Below are 11,729 nucleotides of genomic sequence, written 5' to 3'. Positions count from 1 at the left end.
CTCGATTATTAATTCGATATAAGGTAGATTAGATACGACTAAGATAATACTCGATTTCTTCGTTCGATAGTTAAAGAATAGCGTTTTCAGTATTTCACCCCGGGAAATACGCCTTAAATCTAATCTTTAGTAGAACACTAGTAGTTATGAGCTTTAGATGATTAAGAATTCTCTGGCGATCATTAATACGGAAACTTACGAGACGACTCGCTTATAAATGGCCTTATCTAATACTTAAGTCGATATCGAGGATCGTTTTACTATCGCCCTAGAGATCTATAAGATAATTATGCGTAAACCGAAGCGTAGTAAAGATCTAGGGGCGTTAAAGGGCTCGAGTCCGAAGGGATTAGATGAGAGATAATTAGATAACTTCGTAGAGCGTTTAAAGAATATAAAGAAGAATTAATGTTTCCGAGAAGAATAGACGAAGATTATAGTTAAGTCTTAAGCGAGGTCGTTAAGAAAGCGAGCAATAATAGGAGAAATATAATGAGAGAAGTTAGAAGTAATAAATAGAGTTATGATTAGCTAGGGCGCCGACCCTAGACTATAGTTCTTCTTATATAGTTCTAGGAAACTATCTTTTATATACAATATAAGCAATAAAGTTACTAATAGAGAGGACTTCCCTAGTTAAGCGTGCGCGTTAAGAAGAGATTATACCCACCGCCGTACGAGTTAATACTTATAGCTAGTAGCCTCGCCCTAGTTCAATACTTAAATAATATATTAATCTACTCTAAGACTTATAAGAAATATATAGAATACGTTACGAAGGTACTAAAGGCCCTTTAGAAATACTAGTTACCGGTTAAGCTGGAAAAATGTGAATTCCATAAAGATAGTGTTAAATTCTTAGAATATATAGTCACCCGAGAAGAACTTAAGATGAACTCTAATAAGATTAAAAGTGTATTGGAATAGCTAGAACTAACTACACTAAAGAAACTATAAACGTTTCTAGAATTTATAAACTTTTATCGAAAGTTCATATGGAACTACTCGCGAATCACTGCACCCCTAATAAACCTAACAAAGAAAGGAGTCGCGACCTTTACTTTAATAGAGCTTACTAGATAAGCGATTAAGGATCTTAAGAAAGCGTTCTCCGAGGTCCCGATCCTCACGATCTTCGACCCGGACCTATAGACACTCCTTAAGACGAATGCATTAGACGGCGCGATCGCTGCGATCCTTACATAGATGAAATAAGACGAGAAGATTAGACTAGTCGTCTACTTCTCACGAAAAATAATAGAACTAGAGCTTTACTACGATATTTACGATAAAGAATTACTCGCTATAGTGGAAGTATTTAGATACTAGAGAGTATATTTAGAAGGATCTAAATACCCGGTGAAAGTTTACTCGAATTATAAAAATCTTCTATATTAGAATATAACTAAGACGCTTAATAAAAGATAAATGCGATGAGTAGAAATACTTACCATATATAATTTTAGAATCTACTACGTTAAGAGAAAGGAAAACGGCTAAGTAGATGCCCTTAGTCGACGACTAGACTATATAAAGGATATAAAGCTAACCTTACTAACCTTACTACGATAAGAAGGAGAATACCTTATATATATATAACTAGTGCTTATAGTAGTAGAAGTAGTCTTAGAAGAAGATGACTACCGATTTAATCTGAAAACCAATATAATAGAATATCACTTCGTAGATAGGGTGCATAATGAGGTTATACGTCTAAAAGTTATGAAGCACTACCATAACGATCTATTAATGAGACACTTAGGAGCCGATAAAATGATTAAGCTCATCACCCGATACTACGACCCCTAGAAGTATATAAGATAAGAAATCTAAGAATTTATTAACTAATGCGAAGTATGCGCGTAGACTAAGTACGTAAGATATAGACCCTACGGACTACTAAAATCGTTATAAGTTCCCGACGAAGCCTGAACGTCTATTACGTTCGACTTCATTACAAAATTATCTAAGTCACGAGAATCTCTCACGGAAGTAATCTACGATAGTATATTAATAATATATAATAGACTAACGAAGTTTTTATACTTTAGACTATACCTCGAGAAATTAATAGTAGAAGAATTCGTATACGAATTTCTATAAATAGTCTTTACTAATTATAGGATGCCTAAAGAGATCATCATAGATAGAGATAAGCTCTTTATATTTAAATTTTAGAAGGCACTAATAGAATTACTAATGACGAAGCATAAATTATCGACGTTATTTTATTCGTAGATAGACGAATAGACGAAAAGAACTAACTAAATCTTAAAATAATATCTAAGAATATACGTCGATTATAGTTAAATAAACTAGGTAAGACTATTATTAGTTACTTAATTTTATTTTAATAACTATAAATTAGCGATAGAAATGAGCCTATTCTTTATAAACTACGGGTTTCATCCACGACTCGAGGAAATTATAGATAAAAGTCTAAACCTAAGGGCTAAGAATATAGTATTAACTATAAAGAAACTACACGAATAACTTAAGTTAGATCTACGATTTCTTATAGAAAGAATAGTAAACTACGTAAATAAGAAACGAATCGAGGGATCGCTCCTAGAGAAGGGGGACCCCGTTTACCTTTTACGAAAAAACATTAAAACGAAGAGACTAAGCGCGAAGCTAAACTACACGAAACTCGAACTATTTAGGATTAAAGATAAGCTTGGGGATGTCACTTATCGACTGAAATTACTAAAGAACATAAAAATTTATAACGTATTTTATAAAGCACTTCTTAAACTAGCACCGCGGAACGCTAAAATCATCTAAACACTTCCGCTAGATGAGGAGATAGCACCCGAGAAATATAATGTTAAGGAAGTCCTCAGAAAACGCATTAAGCGCGGCCAGTCCTAATATCTAATTAAATGGTTAGGATACGACGAGTGCGAGAACAGCTAAGAACCAGAAACTAACCTTTTGAAGAAACTTCTAAGGAAAATAAGGAAGAATTACCCTAAGTGATTCCTAACGCTAGTAAAGCATCTAGCTGTCCATCGTCGAAGGCGAACTTATGAGCTATCGGTAGCTTAGGTTCATTCGGCGTATACCTCTCTTTCCGATTAAGGGCATCTAATACCTAGGATTACCGAACCACTATATCGCTTTAAGTACTGAACTGGGGCGAGGCTACTAGCTATGAGCATCAACTCGTACGGCGGTGGGTATGGTCTCTTCTTAACGCGCACACTTAACTAGAGGAAGTCCTCTCTATTAGTAACTTAGTTGCTTATGTATTATATATAAAAGATAGTCCCCTAGAACTATATAAGAAGAACCATAGTCTAGGGTCGGCGCCCCAGCTAATCATAACTCTATTCATCACTTCCAACTTCTCTCATTACATTCCTCCCATTATCGCTCGCTTCCTTAACGACCTCGCTTAAGACTTAACTATAATCTTCGTCTATCCTTCTCGGAAATATTAATTCTTCTTTATATTCTTTAAACGCTCTACGAAGTTATCTAATTATCTCCCATCTAACCCCTTCGGACTCGAGCCCTTTAACGCCCCTAGATCTCCACTACGCTTCGGTTTACGCATAATCATCTTATAGATCTCTAGGGCGATAGTGAAACGATCCTCGATATCGACTTAAGTATTAAATAAGGCCATTTATAAGCGAGCCGTCTCGTAAGTTTCCGCATTAATAATCGCTAGAGAATTCTTAATTATCTAGAGTCTATAACTACTAGTGTTCTACTGAAGATTAGATTTAAGGCGTATTTCCCGGGGTGAAATACTAAAAACGCTATTCTTTAATCATCGAACGAAGAAATCGAGTGTTATCTTAGTCGTATCTAATCTACCTTATGTCGAATTAATGACCGAGTACGACTACGTTGTCCCATCGGCTATGAAGATTAGCTAATGGTGCTCTTTATCTATTAAGTCGTCGTTGAAGATAATGAGTCGTCTTATATTATCGTCGACGTTTTCCTAGGCTTTAAATTCTACCGGTGCGTTTACGTTCCTATATTAGTTAATTTAGAAAAGGAACGCGGCGCCTAAGATAATGGTATATCTTACATATGATTCTTTCCGACTTACTATAATTCCCGCATCGATGAAAGACTAATTAACTTATCCGTTATATTTAGGATCTAGTAGGGCGCTCCGAAGAGCACTACTCGAGACATCGATAGTCTTATAGTCGGAATAGCTAGATAAAACCTAGTAATTTATCGTTCCGAACCTTTCTTTTCACTGCTTTATTAATTATTTAAGGTTCTTTATAGAATCTTCATAAGGCGCAGCGATTCTTTCTAATCCTTCTAGATATAAAGCGATTTCTTTCTCGGCTATATATAGGTAGGCGGATATATATCGTCTAGATATATATCTAGTAAATAAGCTTAATGCGTTAATCATCTTTTTAGCTCCGAATTCGTAGTATCGTTATATATCTTCACGGCTAACTAAGGGTATATTTCTTTTATAGTTCGTCTATCTTATATACTTCTAAATTATTAACTACGCGAACACGATAGAGCTTCTAGAATTCGAAATCGAATTCGATAAGTTATCGAGCGTATCTCTTCCGAGGAAGTATAGTAATAGAACGGCTTCGGAAGAACTAGCAATATATATTCTCTAGTTTATAAGTTACTATTCGATCTCGATTCCGTAGAAGAGTTCTAAAATTCTCGGTTTCTTTACACTTAGATTATAGTCGAGACTTAGAGCTACGAAGCCTAGACTAGGGGTTATCGTCTATGGTCGCGGTCTCTTTGTAACGCCTAAGATATTAATCGAATTATTTCTTATTTAATTTACTTATTCGCGACTCCTAAGAATAGGGCGTTCTTCTCCCGGTTTCGTAAGCTATATTAAGCTTCCCCGTTCTACACCCGTTAAACTAGGTCGTATCGGAAGGGCGCTTTACTATAGTCGTATAGAAATTAGGGTAATGAAAGTAGGCGTAGTAGAGGCCGTAGAAATAGAAGTTCGATCGCCTCGGGTAGTCCGCGTATTCGGACGTCTTACGGAAGTATTAGAAGAACTAATAAGGCCGGCGAAATTCGTAGTTCGAGGTGTAAGGAGATTACTAGTGCTAGAACGAGTGACGAATCGATAAACTTCCGAGCCTAAAATATTTCTAGTAATTAAATCTTACGTAGTAAGTAGTGCCACTAACCTAGATTTTCCTTCGGATGTAATTAGATTATTATAGTTTATAGGAAGAACGTCTACCCAGTATAGTCTAGCCGCTTCTATGAATCCGTACTAACTAAGTATCTTTAACTACTCGGGACGGTTGCGCTTAGCGATTCGCTTATTATCGTTAGATATTTTGCCATTGAGGACGATCTAAATATCCCCCGTAACTAGATGCGGCGAAGTATTATAGTGTCGATTTTATCGAATTCGGGCTAGACGGGCTATTATTTTATGTAAGGCGACTTATAGTAGCCGAAGAGAGGTTACGTTATACTAAAGTGAGTGTTTCTAAGCGAATTAATACTAGTCTAAGAGTATAGTTATATTCTCTCCGTATAGAATAATTAATTTATTAAAGAATTCTACTAACGTCTAAGTAGAAAGCTTTACGAATTCTCCGCGCGAGATGAGAACGTCTCTCTCTCTACACTTATAATTAAAGAGACTTATATCATTTATTCGGCCGTATTTAGAGAGTAGCTTATTACGTACCTCTACGCGACGATTTCGTCTATTATTAAACTCTTTCTTTTTAGCGTATAGATTAGAGTATTTTTGAAACTCTACACGAATATTTAGAAGGTCTTTAGTAAGATCGTAGACTCGTTAGGCTATAAAGTCGCGGATCTCGTCTATTTATCGATATTTTAATTTAAGAGAGCCATAGAAGTCTTTAATTCGATTCGCGTTATCCTAATTTATAGTAGCTATAGCTTCTTCGAGCGTAACTTCTCTAATATAATCTAGATATTTAATAGTGAGAATAGACTAATTTTCGACGGTTCCGGCATTAGGTGCTTAATATCTAGTATCTCTATTAATAGCGGCTATAGAAGTAGAATTTAGATGAATCATTAAAAGTCTCGGTAAAAGTGGCCTAGAATTTCCGAATATCTTAATAGCGTAGTGAATTATTAAGCTAGAAACCTAAGGAGAAAGGAAGAAAAGAAAAAGATGATTCGGTCCGAACTATCGTCGTCGAAATATTAAATTTAATAATGAAGTTATATAAAGATTTCTAGGCTTACGCTTTTAGAATCTCACTTAGAAAGATGATTTTAAAAGTAAAGAACGAGTTAAGAGAGTCTAGAATAATTCGAAATAGTATAATTAACGAAGAATTAAGTCGTAGAATCGTAATCGAAAGAAAGATTAATAGAAAGATAAGAACTAGATACTTATATCTATCTCTAGTAGAAGTATATATATCCCGGCGTCTCTATAGTAAAATCTCGATATTTTACGTTTTAAATTATCTCTCCGAACTAATTCTATATTAGACTCGATCTCTTAGTAGTAGTATCGTCACTAGTAGTATTACTAGTATATATCTTTCTCGTTATCTTTAGTCTATACGGCTATTTAATTTATCTTATCTATAACTAATTTTTTAGTTATCTATGAAGGCCTTACGATATTCTTACTTAGTAAGCGAGAATTCTTAAAGCTCTTATTCTCTAGCGTCATTACTTTCCGGTGAGAGTATACTTCGGGCTATGATATTCGCTTTATCTTTTAACGTTTTAGGCGGGGACGGCTACCTCGATAACCGTAAAATTTTAGCTAATTAGTGTACTTTATTTTTTCTTATATAGTATTTAGATAAATTTAGTTAATTAAAGTACGCGCTCACTTCCTTACGTTCGTAGTATTTTCTTTACGGCTTAACGATTTACGATACTTTATTCTCTCTCTTCTTCTTTTTATTAGCGAGGTTCCGGAGCTAATAGGGTCGTAGATTTAAACGCATCGTAGTTCGGTCCGAGCGTAAGACTATACTCACCGTCGTTCTCTTCCGTATAAACTTTCCGTAAGTCTTTAAATTTAGAGCGTTATCTTCCCTATCGCTTCGTAATAGTAGAGCGAAAGAGATAGTAACGAACCCTACGTAGTTTCTTCCTTAAAAGATTCTTCTAGAATATTTAAATTATTATACTCTCTCCGTATTTAGTCGGTTATAGAGGAAATTTTAACTACTATTATTAAGGGTGGCGGCCTCGTCGCCCTATTTCGAAGTCTACGGCTACGGCGTAAGTAGGTTTCTCCTCGCTCCGAGAAAGAGAACTCTGCGTCTATAGAATCTTTCGTCTCCGCTAAGTACGGCGAATCCGGAGTTATTATTCATTATTACTCTTCGTCGTCGGCGAAGTCTTCTAGTGATGAAGGTACATCGGCTAGAAAGTTCGCTAGTTTCGAATAGAATCTCTTTAGGCGACTAGTAGTATACGTACTACTTAGCCGGGCTCTATTGAGCTCCGCCAACGTATACGTACCCTTCTCTTAATTCGCTTCTATAATTTTAAACGACCTAAATTATTAAAAGACTAATTTCTTTTCTATAGATATATTCATTAATTCTACGATGTTATAACTAAGAATTAGTATATCTACTTTAAATAGTTCGGAATGTAAACTATATCGCTTATCGAAATATTTCTTTCCGAGCCTTCGCATTCTATTTAGATAAGCTACTATCTCTTCTAGGTCTTTACTTCGTCTTTCGAGGGCCCGGGCCCTCATAGTAATTAAGTCTATAGTGTCGATAATCTCATCTTAATTTATGATATTTTAGATCGTAATCTTAAGCTCGATCGATAGAATCGATTTATCTAAGAATTCGATCTTATATAGTGTTATTTCGGTGTCGGCTTTAATAGTTATTTAGTCTATCTAAAGAATAGTATAAAGATAATATATTTATGTGCCTCCCTCATTCGTTTAGTATATTTTTAAAAGAGTATTCGTGATATCTCTATATTCTATCTTTATTTATCTATTTATTTAAGGATGGTAGGCCGAAGTAATTACGCGTTTAATTTCATATTTTTCGGCGAGTTCTTTCATCTATCCCTTATTCTTAGGTTCGCCGTTATATACTAATCTTCTAAATAAGCTATAACGATAGATAATCTCTTCGTATAGAAACTTCGCCACTATTACACTATTAATAGATATAATGTCTCTAAATTTAATCTAGCCGCTTATATTACTTCGCGCTTCCATAAGGTATCTTTTCTCTTAAGATATCGGTATTAGGGTGTAATCGACACTAATCTACTCTCAGCGTATATCGACTAATGTTAGGAACATCTCGTTATATAATCTTCTACTTTCGCGGAACTAATATTCCGGGTAGATCTTAACGAATTTCTTAACGTCCCGATACTAATCTTCCTAGAAATAACGATCGGCTACTCGCTAATGTATGGCTTTACGTTTAAAGTGTTCAGTATCATTATATATTACTTCGAGGATTCTCTTTTTCTCGACATTATTATTAATTACCCGTCTACTTAGTCTATTTATTGTTAGTTTTCTAAATAAATAGTCCTCGCGGACGAAGAAGTTCATTAAATTCTTTTATAACTATTAGAAATTCTTATTACTTATTCCGTGAGGACGCTATTAATCTTAAAGATACTTCGTAAGCTACTTCGAACCTTTCGAGTATTTATCTTCGAAGAGCTAGACTACGCGCGATGCTACTGGGCTCGCGGATCGATCTCTCGCGCGTACTACTACCGGTCGCATTATTACGAAATCCCGGTGAGTAGCGTTCTATTTAATCGAACGAATATTTTCGCGAACGATTAGTATTCTAGCCTCGATTTAATCGTTAATCTCTTCTTCTCTCTTCGTCTCTTTAAGATCTTCCTTAGTCGAAGAACGGCGAGATAGAGTATCCGTAACTATATTTTTCTTACTAGGTATATATTATATATTAAAGTCGAATTTACGAATTTAGACTAATCATTAATTAACCACTACTTCTAGTAAATCTATCGATTATCGATTAAGTTAAGTAGCGAGAGTTATTACGTTAGTTTCTACGATAAAGCGTACGGTATATAACTATCTTTTAAACTTCTTAAGGGCTTTTAGTAATTCCCGAGCTTCTTTCTTAAGGGTATCGTATTCTAGCTCGGCTTTTATCTATACTTCGCTCTCATACCTTATAGCTCGGCGTATTCCGGTGATCGGGTTAACTTATATAATTACGTCTCCTTATTCTCGGTCGCTCGCGTTAACTATAAGGATGATCTATCCGTCATCCTCACTATAATCTAAGCTAACTAGAGTAGAAGGCGACGATAAGATAAGTTTTAAGGCGCTTATACTTTCATCGTAAACTCTTTTCTAGATCTAAACTATATTCTTTCGGAGTAAGACGTATAACGATTTAGCAATGATTACGAAATAGAAGATCTAGATACGATAATATACGTAGATTCTAAGAAAGCTACGGAGCTCTAGTTAGTTCGTCGAGATAGGCTAGTTTCGAATCTTATCGGTTTTCGATTCTTAAGGATGTCGTTTATCTCGATCGTAGACGTACCTAACTACTTCGATTTCATTTATATAGAGCTGTAGCTTCTAATCTATAATCGTAGCGCCGGCCCTTTCGAGATTAGTTAGTACTTCGTCGAGATTCGTTAAATACTTCAATATAAAGCGGCGCATTCTTAGAACTACTTCTTTCTATCCGTAATCGATCTTTAGTTCTTTTATCGCGATATTATTCAAGAATGGTCGTATACGTTTCGGAATTTATTCGTGTAAGATACGATTCGTAATACGTACGAACTGAGCTATAGAATTAGTCGCTCCTTAAGATAATGTCACGCATCGAACTAACCTAATGAGTGTATAAATGCCCGTGAGATCTCGGCTCTCCTTTACGAGCTCTATTTAATTGTATCCGAAAAGCTAGTCTAGGAGGGAAGTCATCTATATCTCTAAGAATTCTTTAGTAAAGTCGTCCGAAGAAGAAGATAAGTTAACGTTCCTTATTATCACCGAATTAATGTTCTAAGTAGTAATCACTAGTCGATATTCCCTAGACTTTTTCTTTTTAATTAGAAAGAAGAGGTTCCTATACGAGCCATAACTAAACTCGAAGAGACGCGACTAAATCTTATTCTTAACTAGCTTAATTACGATCGGCTTAAGTATCTTAGAGACTAAGAAACTCTTCGCCTACTATGGGATATACGGTATAGTTCGAATTATCTAAGACGACGCTATATCGTAATGAATCCTTCTAATCTCTTCGATGTTCTAGACTAAAGCGCCTTCCCGGTTATATAGAATTTCCACTAAGACTTCCTTCTTAAGGGGTGTTAAGTTAGATCCGATAATTAGCTTTTCTAGGCGCTTCGGTGTTAGACGTTCCCTATGAGAAAATATTGTAAGTCTAGAGTATATTCATTTAGAGAATCGATACGGTCGTCCGTTAAACGTAGCTTATTTCTTTGTAATGGCCTTTACTCTCTAGTTTAGTGATTCTCCGGGTATTGAGCCGTTCTATCGATCGGTATTTATAGACTTCACCTTATTAGCTTTTCTCTTATAGAGGGTATTGATCCGAGCTTCCAACGGCCGCTTAGATCTAAGACGTTTATGTCGCTATTTATTTTCTAGGTCTTATCTTAAGGCTTCGTGATTAACTAGCCTCGACGATCTCACGAATTACTCATCATTCCATACGTCGAAAGATCTAGCTAAGAACTATAGCTCCTAGAGGTCGTCGTCGTTCATTACGAAAGAATTTATTACCGAGATTAGATTATCGTCCTAGTCTATCTTAAAGTCGAGAGCTAGCGTCCTAGGTTTCTTCTAAGCTCTTATTAACGCGAGTACGGGCTTCTTTATCGTCTTATACTCGTCTAGCTTTTTAAAGAGGCTAAGTGTGTAAGCTCGAACATCGTGAATATATCTCGATCTTTATCGAAGTTAGGAGTAGTCTATATAACTATTTATACTCTCTTATCGACGTAGCTATCCGTTAAATCTATAATATAAGTATTCTCGTTCTTTTCCTAGATTAATTCTTAAGCTACCTTCTAAAATAGTCTTCCTAAGATGAAACGATACGTTGGGTCTATAGCATTTATTATATAGACATTTATTAAGACCTCGATTCTAGCGATGCTAATCACAAAATCTTTAATCATCCTCATAAACTTTTCTCGGTCGCCGTTGAAGCCTACGGCGTCGTGAATAAACTTAGCTTTTCGTATATATTGAGATAGTCTTATCTCTTTAACTAGAGCGAGGATCATTAGATTAATCTCGGCTCTAGTATCTAGTAAGGAGTCTTTATATCGGTCTCTTATCTTTATAGATAGGTAGAGACACCCACTATAGTATAGCCTTAGACGGATCGGGCGATTCACTAATGAGTTTATTTACACCGTACCGACTTTAGTAGTAGGTTTCTCTTTCGCTTACGTGAGTCTTACGCCGCTACCTCTCGAAGTATGGCTCTAATGGACGAGCTCTTACTTATCTTCGTCGTAATACTAATGTTTACGGAAGAATCACTCGTCCCGAACCTTCTTTATCGATAGTAAGTCCCCCATTCGAATTAAGATCTCTTAGTTCAATAGATGGTTTACGATCTTTCCGACACTATTTAGATTCTATAATAATATCTTTCGAAGAGGCCTAGGCCTAGATAGTCCGTACGTAGCCTCTTTTATAGTCCGGGGACGTAATAATATCTAACGAGGCTAGGAGAACTCTAGTGAATCTCCCATCATAGTATTCTAGG

This window comes from Cladophialophora bantiana (genome assembly GCF_000835475.1).
Source record: "Cladophialophora bantiana CBS 173.52 unplaced genomic scaffold supercont1.26, whole genome shotgun sequence".
Taxonomy (NCBI): Eukaryota; Fungi; Ascomycota; class Eurotiomycetes; order Chaetothyriales; family Herpotrichiellaceae; genus Cladophialophora; species Cladophialophora bantiana.
This window is presented reverse-complemented; position numbering follows the sequence as displayed.